The following is a 12,633-nucleotide window of genomic DNA, read 5'->3' on the forward strand; positions in this document are numbered from 1 at the left end:
GGCAAGAGAACAAGTGCAAAGGGCCTGAAGTGAAAGGATATCTGCTCCTGGGATGCAGCAAAAGGCAGAGGAAGCAAAAGGCCAAGAGTAGGAGGAGATGAGGTGGCCTTTGGCAGAGCGAGGCGACTTTGGGCAATCTTATCTGCTAGACCGCTGCTTGGGAACACCTGGAACTCTCCACTTCAGCTGATGAGAGACAGCAGTTTTTGTTGTTGTTTGCTTTTTATTTTATTTTATTTTTTTCAGCCCTTCAAGACACCAAGTTATGGGACTTGAAGGTCACAGGAAAAGACAATGACTTTTAGCACAGGTATGCTCCCTTCCAGCTCCCCAGGTGGCTCAGTGGTAAAGAATCTGCTTGCCAAGCAAGAGATGCCGGTTTGATCCCTGGGTCAGGAAGATCCCCTGGAGAAGGAAATAGTAACCCACTCCAATACTCTTGCCTGGGAAATCCCATGAACGGAGGAGCCTGGCGGGCTACTGTCCATGGGGTTGAAAAGCGTGGGAAGAGACTTATTGACTAAACAACAACAAGCTCCCTTCCACCTCCATCTGCAGGTTCACCAACTCTAGAATGGCTGGCTCTGCTCCATTCCTCTCTCATAGGACTTGAATTAAAGCTGCAACAAGTAATCAGCAATAGTTTGTCCTGGTTTTCTCTCTTTCCTCTCACCTTATGACTAGGAAACATTTCTTTAAAAAAAAAAAAAATCCCCGCTTAACCCACGTACCAAATCAAGTTGTTGTAATTTGAACCTTCATTCCTTTACCCTTGCAGATGTATGTTTCTTCAGGCATTTTATTAAAAGTTGTAAGCGTTAGAAATTAAACTCTCCTGTTCCAAGGACAAATCTGGTATACAGCTTCCAACGGGTCTTATTTTGGCTCCAGTGATGAAGGGCTCAGAAACTAGCCACCACGAGGGCGTTTTGGTTTCAATCAGGAGAGATCTACCCTGGGAGGGCTGCTGGGATTTTTCTGGGCGGCTCTGAGAGCAGCTGCTACGCGTCCCGCCACGTGGGAGGGTGAGGCGCTGAGGCTGTTTATTCCCCCAAGTTACCGCTGGCCATCCTGTGCCGGGCTCTGCAAAGAGTTGGCAGTATGGGAGAGCAGCAGTGAAATAAATGAAAATAGAATAAAATCGGGGATTCCTCCGGACGCAGGCTCTGCCAACCTGGGAAGCAAAGGAAGGCTTCCGGGAGGGCAGGAGTTTTCAGGCAACCGTGAGCGCTGCAGAGGAGGCAGCGTCTTGAGCCACCCGAACGGGGGGGAGGGGCCGGAGAGTCCAGCAGAGGAACCCCGCCAGGGAATTTGCATTTACGACAGCCTGGGGTGGGGTGACTCGGCTTAGGTAGCTTGTGGATGCTGCAGAGGAGCAGGGGGACCTCAAGGCGCCCCCTTCTGGACGAGCCTCGCGTCCTCTTCTCCCTGGGACTGGAGGAGGGAGGGCCCTTAATGTTCTTACGTTCTTTTCTTTTTCTCTCTTTTTTTCTGTGATTTTTAAAAATTATGGTAAACTGTACATAACCCAAAATTTAGCCATTTGTAAGAGTACAGTTCAGTAGCATTAAACCCATTCACATTCTTATGAAACTATCACCACTAGCCATCTCCAGAACTTTTTCATTTTCCAAATTGAAACTCTGTCCCCATGAAACAACCTACCAGTCCTCCTCCCCCTAGCCTGTGGCAACCTCCATTCTACTTTCTGTATGTGCAGTCATATATTTGTTCTTTTGCATCTGGCAACTTTTACACAGCATGTCTTCAAGGTTCATCCGTGCTGTAGCAGGTGTTAGAATTTCCTTTCCTTTAAAGGCTCCACTGTATTGTATGAATGTACCACATTTTGTGTACCCATTCATTTCTCAATGGATATTTGGGTTGTTTCAACCTTTTGGCAGTTGTGAATAATGCTGCTGTGAACATAGGTGTACAAATACCCATTCGAGTCCCTGCTTTCAATTCTTTTGAGTATATTTGTTGTTGTTGTTTAGTCCCTAAGCTCTGTCTGACTTTTTGTGACCCCATGGACTGTAGACCACCAGGCTCCTCTGTCCATGAGATTTCCCAGGCAAGAACACTGGGATAGGTTGCTGTTTTCTGCTCCAGGGGATCTTCCCAATCCAGGGATTGAACCCTCATCTCCTACATTGCAGGTAGATTCTTAATTCTGCATTTAACTTTTTGAGGAACTGCCAACTGTGTACCACAGCAGCAATGCAATTTACATTCTCACCAACAGTGCACAAGGTTTCCAGTTTCTTCACATTCTTACTGACAAGTATTTTCTGCTTTTTTGGTACAATAGCCATCCTAGTGGGTGCATTTTTAAAAATTGTGGTAATTTATTAATACACATAACAAAGTTTACCATTTTAACTTTTTCTGTGTGCAGTGCACAGCATCTGGGATCTTAATACAATTCTTCAGCAGCAGCAGCTCAGACTCTTAAACATTGGACCACCAAGGAAGTCCCCGTTTTGACTATTTTAAAATGTACAATCTGATGGCAGTAAGTACACTCACAATGTTGTGCAGTCATCACCACTGTCTAATTCTAGAACTTTCTTATTACCTCATACGGAAGCCCCTTACCCATTAGCAGTCAACTCCTTCCCCACAGTCCCTGAAATTCATGAATCTACCTCCTATGGAATGGCCTTTTCTGGAGTTTTCATATAAATGGAATTCTACGATATGTGGTGTTTTGTGTTCCCACAACTGTCCCCTCAGGTTCAAGGGGAATGACTGACAGAACTCAAGAGAGTACTTTACTTACTGTTACTGATGTTGAAAACATGGCTTCTGTGCTGAACTGAATCTTCAGTTCAGTTCAGTTGCTCAGTCATGTCCAACTCTTTGCGACCCCATGGAATGCAGCACGTCAGGCTTCCCTGTCCATCACCAACTCCCAGAGCTTGCTCAAATTCATGTCCATCGAGTCGGTGATACCATCCAACCATCTCATCCTCTGAATCTCCAAGAACTGAATCTTGGAGCCTGAGTTTTGGGCCAAGTAGAAAAGAATATCTTTATTGCTTTGCCAAGCAAAGGGGGATACAGCTGGCCCCTTTTCTCAAACACTGTGTGTCCTAACCCAGGAGGGTTTGGTGAGGGGTTTATAGGACCAATTCTTAGGTGGGGTTGCTGATAAGATTAGGGTATATGAACCCTGTACACACTCTAATCTTGTCAGCAACTCCTCTCAATTAATCTGGCCCCAGGTGGGCTCCTAATAATCTGGAAAGATGCTTCTTTGGTTTCTTTAATGGTTCCTTTAAGATGGAATAAAGAGTAGGAATACCTTTCACTTATTGAGGGTTTTTTAGTTCTGTGAAAAGTTCAAAGGTATTATTATCTATATCTCTTGAAGAAGCAGAACCAAGACCCTGCCTCAAGGCTGCTCCTTCTTTGTCTCCATATCTCCTCCCTTCTCTGATTAGCAGCTGTTCCATTCTATCCTTTGGGACTCAGGGAAGGTCACGGAGGCTGGAGTCTATTCCCTACAAGTAACAATGGGGGACACAGAAAGGCTTTGATCCTGCTTGATTTCATTACTGGTTTACAACAAAGGACATAAATCAGGGGCAGCCAAAGGGAAGACATGCATAGGGGAAGGGTAGGGGGACATGGAGTTTCCATGTCCTCTTCGAGTCCATCCCCCTCCCAGAATATCCATGTTTTCACCAATTTGGAAGCTCTCCTGAACTTCAGACTTTTTTATAATAGATCTCAATCTCCAGTCCTCCTTCTCCCAGAGGCTGGTTCCTGAACTTTGATAAGGTATTTGGTGGTTCTGGTGACCAGCTCTCATCCTGAGGTATCTGGGGTGGGCAGGGGAATGGCACTAGTGGTAAAGAACCCACCTGCCAGTGCAGGAGATGTAAGAGACACAGGATCAATCCCTGAGTCAGGAAAAGCCTCTGGAGAAGGGCATGGCAGCCCACTGCAGTATTCTTGCTTGGTGAATCCCATGGACAGAGGAGCCTGGTGGGCTACAGTCCATAGGGTTGCAAAGAGTTGGACATGACTAAAGTGACTTAGCACAGCAAACAGCACCCTTAGTTATCCCTTAGTTAGGACAAACTCAAGTGTGATCCACAGTTGTGCCTTATGAATGACAAAGACATGCCTGCTGAAACTGTTTACCACAGATTGGGACTTGAACCCATGTGCTGGGACTCAAACCCAGCCAAAACTCACTTTGGGACTCGAACCCATGAGCTGTGACCAGGGCTTGTGCTGTGCTTAGTCGTTCAGTCGTGTCTGACTCTTTACAACCCCATGGATTGTAGCCTGCCAGGCTCTTCTGTCCATGGGGACTTTCCAGGCAAGAATACTGGAGTGGGTTGCCATGCCCTCATCCAGGGGATCTTCCCAAACCAGGGATTGAACCCAGGTCTCCCGCATTGCAGGCAGATTCTTTACCAGCTGAGCCAAAAGGGAAGCCCAAAACTGATGTGAGCATGATATACTGGCGAGGAATTGAACCCGGATCTCCCTTGTGGGAGGCAAGAATTCTACTGCTGAATCTCCAATGCAACCAAGACTTAAACCCAACCAAAACCCTGCTTGGGACTTGAACCCACCTGGCTGGGACTCAAACCCAGCCAAAACTCATGGTACCTGGTTTCAGGACCTAATGAAGCTCAGGTTCTTGATGTATCATCACAGAAAGAATTCAGTGAGAGACAAAGTGGTAGGGAAGAAGTGGATTTATTCAGATTCAGGGAGAAGCACACTCCACAGACAGAGTGTGGGCCATCCCAGAGGGCGAGTAGGGCTGAGAAATGTGACATGGTTAGTTTTAGAGGGCTGGGTACAATTCATATGACCATTACATCTACTAATGGGGGCAAGAACCCCTTAGAAGAAATGGAGTAGCCCTCACAGTAAACAAAAGAATCCAAAATGCAGTACCTGGATCCAATCTCAAATTTGAAAGAATGATCTCTGTTCATTTTCAAGGCAAACCACTCAATATCACAGTAATCCAAGTCTATGCCCCAACCAGTAATGCCAAAGAAGCTGAAGTTGAATGGTTTGATGAAGACCTACAAGACTGTCTAGAACTAACACCCAAAAAAGATGTCCTTCTCATCACAGGGGACGGAATGCCAAAGTAGGAAGTCAAGAGATACCCAAAATAACAGGCAAGTTTGGCCTTGGAGGACAAATTGAAGCAGGGCAAAGGCTAACAGAGTTTTGCCAAGAGAACGCACTGGTCATAGCAAACACCCTCTTCCAGCAACACAAGAGAAGACTCTACACATGAATATCACTAGATACTCAATACAAAAATCAGATTGTTTATATACTTTGCAGCTGAAGACGGAGGAGCCCCATACACTCAGCAAAAACAAGACCAGGAGCTGACTGTGGCTCAGATCATGAACTCCTTATTGTCAAATTCAGACTTAAATTGAAGAAAGTAGGGAAAACCACTAGACCATTCGGGTATGACCTAAATCGAATCCCTTATAATTATACAGTGAAAGTGACAAACAGATTCAAGGGATTAGATCTGATAGACAGACTGCCTGAAGAACTATGGACAGAGGTCTGTGACATTGTACAGGAGACAGTGATCAATACCATCCCCAAGAAAAAGAAATGCAAAAAGGCAAAATAGTTGTCTGAGGAGGCCTTACAAATGGCTGAGAAAAGAAGAGAAGCTAAAGGCAAAGGGGAAAAGGAAAGATATATCCATCGGAATGCAGAGTTCCAGAGAATGGTGAGGTGAGATAAGAAAGCCTTCCTCAGTAATCAATGCAAAGAAATAGAGGAAAACAGTAGAATGGGAAAGACTAGAGATCCCTTAGAAAATTGGAGACACCAAGGGAACATTTCGTGCAAAGATGGGCACAATAAAAGAAACAGAAATGGTATGAACCTGAAAGAAGCAGAAGATATTAAGAAGACCTGGCAAGAATACACAGAAAAACTATACAAAAAAGATCTTCATGACCCAGATAACCACAATGGTGTGATCACTCACCTAGAGCCAGACATCCTGGAGTTCAAAGTCAAGTGGGCCTTAGGAAGCATCACTACGAACAAAGTTAGTGGAGGTGATGGAATTCCAGTTGAGCTATTTCAAATCCTAAAAGATGATCCTGGTAAAGTACTGCACTCAATATGCCAGCAAATTTGGAAAACTCAGCAGTGGCCACCACAGGACTAGAAAAGGTCAGTGTTCATTCCAATCTGAAATAAAGGCAATGCCAAAGAATGTTCAAACTACCACACAATTGCAATCATCTCACATGCTAGCAAAGTAAGGCCCAAAATTCTCCAAGCCAGGCTTCAACAGTACACAAACCGTGAACTTCCAGATGTTCTAGCTGGATTTAGAAAAGGCAGAGGAACCAGAGATCAAATTGAAAATGTTTACCACAGACTGGGACTTGAACCATGTGTCTGGGACTCAAACCCAGTCAAAACCCTGCTTGGGACTTAAACCCACATGGTGGGGACTTGAACCCAGCCAAAACCCACAGTATCTGGTTTCAGGGCCTAGTGACACTCAGGTTCTTGATGTCTCATCGCAGGAAGAAGTTCAGTGAGATACAAAGTGTAAGAGGTGGATTTACACAGATTCAGAGAGAAGCACATTCCACAGACAGAGTGTGGGCCATCTCAGAGGGTGAGTAGGGCTGAGAAATGTGACATCAGTCAGTCATTCAGTACTGTCGCTCAGTTGTGTCCGACTCTTTGCGACCCCATGGACTGCAGCACTCCAGGCCTCCCTGTCCATCACCAACTCCCGGAGTTTACTCAAACTTATGTCCATTGAGTTGGTGATGCCATCCAACCATCTCATCCTCTGTCATCCCCTTCTCCTCCCACCATCAATGTTTCCCAGCATCAAGGTCTTTTCAGATGAGTCAGTTCTTCGCATCAGGTGGCCAGAGTATTGGAGTTTCAGCTTCAGCATCAGTCCTTCCAATGAATATTCAGGAGAAATGTGACATGGTTAGTTTTAATGGGCTTGGTACAATTCATACAACCATTATATCTACTAATGTGGGCAAGAATCCCTTAGAAGAAATGGAGTAGCCCTCATAGTCAACAAGAATCTGAAATGCAGTGCTTGGGTGCAATCTCAAAAACTCATAGGGCAAGCGTGGCCCCAAAGTTTGACATGGTTAGTTTTTATAGGCTAGGTAATTTCAAATGCTAATGAGTTGGAGGATTATTCCAATTATTTTTGGGAAGGGGTGGAGATTTCCAGGATTTGGGCCATGGCTCACTCTTTAGTCTTTTAACATTGCCTTGGAACTGTCATGGCATCTCTGGGAGTGTCATTTCACTTGCTCTTTGAGGATCAAGGTCTAGTCTTGTCTGCCAACTTGGTCCCATTTGATTCTAATTGGTTTATGTTGTATACTTGGGCTATGTCATTCTATCAAAAGTTTTGCCCTGCCCCTTTCCCTCCTGTTACAAAATTGCCACCATCCACTGGATCATGGAAAAAGCAAGACAGTTACAGAAAAACATCTACTTCTGCTTTTTTGACTATGCCAAAGACTTTGACTGTGTGGATCATAACAAATTGTGTGAAATTCTGAAAGAGATGGGAATAGCAGACTACCTTACCTGCCTCCTGAGAAATCAGTATACAGGCCAAGAAGCAACAGTTAGAACCCAACATGAAACAACAGAGTGGTTCCAAATTGGGAAAGGAGTACATCAAGGCTGTATATTTTCACCCTGCTTATTTAACTTCTATGCAGAGTATATCATGTGAAATTCTGGACTGAATGAAGCACAAGCTAGAATCAAGATTGCCAGAGAAATATCAATAACCTCAGATACATAGATGATACCACCCTTATGGCAGAAAATGAAGAGGAACTAACGAACCTCTTGATAAAAGTGAAAGAGGAAAGTGAAAATGTTGGCTTAAAACTCAACATTCAAAAAACTAAGATCATGGCATCCGATCCCATCACTTCATGGCAAATAGACGGGGAAACAATGAAAAGAGTGAAAGACTATTTTGGGGGGTTCCAAAATCATTGCAGATGGTAACTGCAGCCATGAAATTAAAAGATACTTGCTCTTTGGAAGAAAAGTTATGACCAACCTAGAGAGCATATTAAAAAGCAGAGACATTACTTTGCTGACAAAGGTCTATCTAGTCAAAGTTGTGGTTTTTCCAGTAGTCATGTATGGATGTGAGAGTTGTGTAACAGGAGGGAAAGCGGCAAGGCACAACTTTCGAAAGAATGACAAAGCCCAAGGACACAACATAAACTGATTAGAATCAAATGGGACCAAGATGGCAGACAACACTAGACCTTGATCCTGAATCAGCAAGTGAAATGATACACCCAGAGGTGCCATAACAGTTCCAGTACAGTTCAGTCGTTCAGTCGTGTCTGACTCTTTGTGACCTCATTGAATGCAGCACACCAGGCCTCCCTGTCCATCACCAACTCCTGGAGTTTACTCAAACTCAAGTCCATTGAGTCAGTGATGCCATCTAACCATCTCATCCTCTGTCATCCCCTTCTCCTCCTGCCTTCAATCTTTCCCAGCATCAGGGGCTTTTCAATGAGTCAGTTCTTTACATCAGGTGGCCAAAGGATTGGAGCTTCAGCTTCAGCATCAGTCCTTCCAGTGAATATTCAGGACTGGTTTCCTTTAGCATGGACTGGTTGGATCTGTTTGCAGTCCGAGGGACTCTCAAGAGTCTTCTCCAACACCACAGTTCAAAAGCATCAATTCTTCGGTCCTCAGCCTTCTTTATGGTCCAACTCTCACATCCATACATGACTCCTGGAAAATCCATAGCTTTGACTAGAGCAGATCTTTGTTGGCAAAGTAATGTCTGCTTTTTATTATGCTGTCTAGGTTGGTCATAACTTTCCTTCCAAGGAGCAAGTGTCTTTTAATTTCATGACTGCAGTCACCATCTGCAGTGATTTTGAAGCCCAAGAAAACAAAGTCTGTCACTGTTTCCATTGTTTTGCCATCTATTTGCCATGAAGTGATGGGACCAGATGTCATGATCTTAGTCTTCTGAATGTTGAGTTTTAAGCCAACTTTTTCACTCTTCTGTTTTACTTTCATCAAAAGGCTCTTTAGTTCTTCTTTGCTTTCTTCCATAAAGGTGATGTCATCTGCATATCTGAGGTTATTGATATTTCTCCCAGCAATCTTGATTCTAGTTATTCCATGTCCAGTTCTAACTGTTGCTTCTTGACCTGCACACAGGTTTCTCAGAAGGTAGGTAAGGTGGTCTAGTATTCCCATCTCTTTAAGAATTTTCCACAGTTTGTTGTGATGCACATAGTCAAAGGCTTTGGCATTGTCAATAAAGCAGACGTAGATGTATTTCTGGAACTCTTTCACTTTTTCTATGATCCAGCGGATGTTGGCAATTTGGTCTCTGCTTCCTCTGCCTTTTAGAAATCCAGTTTTTACATCTGGATATTCTCAGGTCGCGTACTGTTGAAGCCTAGCTTGAAGGATTTTTAGGATTACTTTGATAGCATGTGAGATGAGCGCAATTGTGCAGCAGTTCAAACATTCTTTGGCATTGCCTTTCATTGGGATTGGAATGAAAACTGACCTTTTCAAGCCATGTGGCCACTGCTGAGTTTTCCAAAGGCATTGTTAAAAGACCAAGGAGTGGGTGGTGACCCAAATCCAGGAAATCTCTGCCCCTTCCCCCAAATAATTGGAATAGTCCTCCCACTCATTAGCATATGAAATTACCCAGCCTTTAAAAACTTACCATGCCACATTTCACAGCCGCTACATTCACCTTCTGCGATGGCCCACGCTCTGTCTGTGGAGTGTGCTTCTCTTTGTATCTGAGTAGGTCCACTTCTTACCTATCACTTTGTCTGTCACTAAATTCTTTCTGTGATGAGACATCAAGAACCTGAGCTTCATTAGGTCCTGAAACCAGGTACCATGGGCTTTGGCTGGGTTGAGTCCCAGCCAGGTGGGTTCAAGTCACAATCTGTGGTAAACGGTTTCAGTTGGACTATAAAGAGAGCTGAGCACTGAAGAATTGAGGCTTTTGAACTGTGGTGTTGGAGAAGACTCTTTTTTTTTTTTTTCAGGGGAAAGCGCGAACGCAGTCCCCCACTACCACCACAAATTATGCAGTCGAGTTTCCCACATTTGGGGAAATCGCAGGGGTCAGCACATCCGGAGTGCAATGGATAAGCCTCGCCCTGGGAAAACCACCTTCGTGATCATGGTATCTCCCCTGCCAGGTAAATATGGAGAAGACTCTTGAGAGACCCTTGGACTGCAAGGAGATCCAACCAGTCCATCCTAAAGGAAATCAGTCCTGAATATTCATTGTGTCGGGGGAGTGTGTAATTTCCTTGGTTCTGTCTTGGGGCAGCAAAAATTTGAAACAGTGGACCAGTGTTACAGCTCGGTTACAGCTCAGTTTTATTTGTCAAGCAAAGGAAAATACAACCTCAAGGCATGAGGGCAGGCTGACCCAAAGAGGAAGAGTAGGGAGAAGCTCAATTTTGGCTCCTCTTTTTATATGTTTTTTCCTCTTCCCCTGAGCCAATATGTAAATTGTGCTAGCCAGGAGAGCTGTTTTTTTCACCTGAGGTTCTCACTCCGGTCCTAGTCCTTGAACCTTCCTTTGTTCTATTTTCACAGGCTTTTTCCTTTGTCTTTTAGCCACTGCTATTTTGAACTCCTTTTTCCTATTCTAACTACCTAACAATTGGAAGGACTGATGCTGAAGCTGAAGAGCCAATATTTTGGCCACCTGATGTGAAGAACTGACTCATTGGAAAAGACCCTGATGCTGGGAAAGATTGAAGACAGAAGGAGAAGGGGATGACAGAGGACGAGATAGTTGGATGGCATCCCCGACTCAAAGGACATGAGTTTGAGCAAGTTCTGGGAGTGGGTGATAGACCGGGAAGCCTGGCGTGCTGCAGTCCATGGGGTCGCAAAGAGTCCGACAGGACTGAGTGACTGAACAACAACAACAATCTTGCAAATATTTCCTGGAATGGACAACCTCAGGGAGGGGCGGGGTTCCCGGAGGCAGGTTATTATGTATGATTATAACAACAAAAGCAACTAAAAGCAAAGGTTAAAGTCAAAGAAACAGATCTATCATGGAGTCAGAATTGGCTCTCCCCTGCAACACTATCACTCAGTGAACTCCAAGAGTTTTTGGACCTCTGTGCTAGGAATCAAAGACAAAGACAAAAATACATTTTAAATTAGGCTTCACTGCTTTAATTTCAATTTGGAAAGACATTTTGGAATGCTTCCATAAAACAAGCAAGAAAACATATTACGCCAAGGATCCCTCTGTCTTTTTAAAATGCAAGAAGCCATCTTCATGGTGATTTACTATAGTTAGCTGTTAGATGCCTTTTTATCACAATTGCTTAGATTTAATTCAATTCAGTGGATATTAGGAGATGCTCATCAAGTATTACTAACTCGGTACTGAGAATATGAAGCAAAACTCATGAAAACTGAATGGTGTGTTCCACATAAATGACTCTAATATTATGAGGGCTTCTCTGGTAGCTCAACTGGTAAAGAATCCGCCTGCAATGCAGGAGACCTGGGTTTGATCCCTGAGTCAGGAAGATCCCCTGGAGAAGGCCATGGCAACCCACTGCAGTATTCCTGACTGGAGAAACCCATGGACAGAGGAGGCTGGCGGGCTACGGTCCATAGTGTCGCCCAGAGTTGGACATGACTGAAGTGATTTAGCACATAGCACACCCCTGTGTGCCAGTCAGTGGTTAAGAATCCGCTTGCCAATTCAGAGGATACAGGTTCAACCCCTGGTCCAGGAAGATTCCACATGCCAGGAGGCAATTACCCCTGCGCGGCAACTAAGCCTGGGCAGCAACTACTGAGCCCACATGCTCTAGAGCCTGTGCTGGGAAACAAAAGAAGCCATCTCAATGAGAAGCCCGCACACCACAACTAGAGAGTAACCCCCACTCACCATAACTAGAGAAAGCCTGAGCACAACCAAAAATAAAAATAAATAAAATTTTAAAAAAGAAGTGAATAGTAACCCGCCCAAAAATTGTTTTTAAGTCATACCCAAAGAAGCAGCTTATTATAAGGATAATTTTTGAATAAGTGTGATGAATAGTTCCTGAAATTATTTGATAACCCACTTAAGAAAGGGAGGGAGTCCAGACGTAGAGAACAGACTTGTGGTTGCCATGGGGGAAGGATGGATTGGGAGTTTGCAATTAGAGGATGCAAACTACTATATATAGAATGGATAAAAAGCAAGGTCCTACGGTATAGCAGGGGGGACTTTATTCAATATCCTGTGATAAACCATGATGGAAAAAATATGAATAAGAATGTGTATATATATATATATATATATATATATATATATATATAACTGAATCACTTTGCTGTACAGCAGAAATTAACGCCACATTGTAAATCAGCTGTATTTGAATAAAATAAATTTTAAAACAAGAAAGGGAGTAAGTCAAAAGATTTAAATTTCTGGCTAATTTACATTAAATACTGACACTGATGGAGTTAACATGAAATAACACACTATGATGATAGTAAAACCAAACTGATGAATGTGCGTCATCAATTCAGTGTTACCATTAATCACAGCAAAAGAAAACTTAAGAT

At 43.8% G+C, this 12,633-nt stretch overlaps 1 non-coding gene across 1 annotated transcript; it reads right to left on the reverse strand.

Annotated features, from left to right (window-relative positions):
* Positions 1-10,079: 10,079 nt before the first annotated feature.
* Positions 10,080-10,246, reverse strand: LOC122452666. The gene has a single exon (XR_006272820.1). It is a non-coding gene; the product is annotated as a U1 spliceosomal RNA (small nuclear RNA).
* Positions 10,247-12,633: the final 2,387 nt, after the last annotated feature.

This window comes from Cervus canadensis, chromosome 13, assembly GCF_019320065.1.
Source record: "Cervus canadensis isolate Bull #8, Minnesota chromosome 13, ASM1932006v1, whole genome shotgun sequence".
NCBI classification, from domain to species: Eukaryota; Metazoa; Chordata; class Mammalia; order Artiodactyla; family Cervidae; genus Cervus; species Cervus canadensis.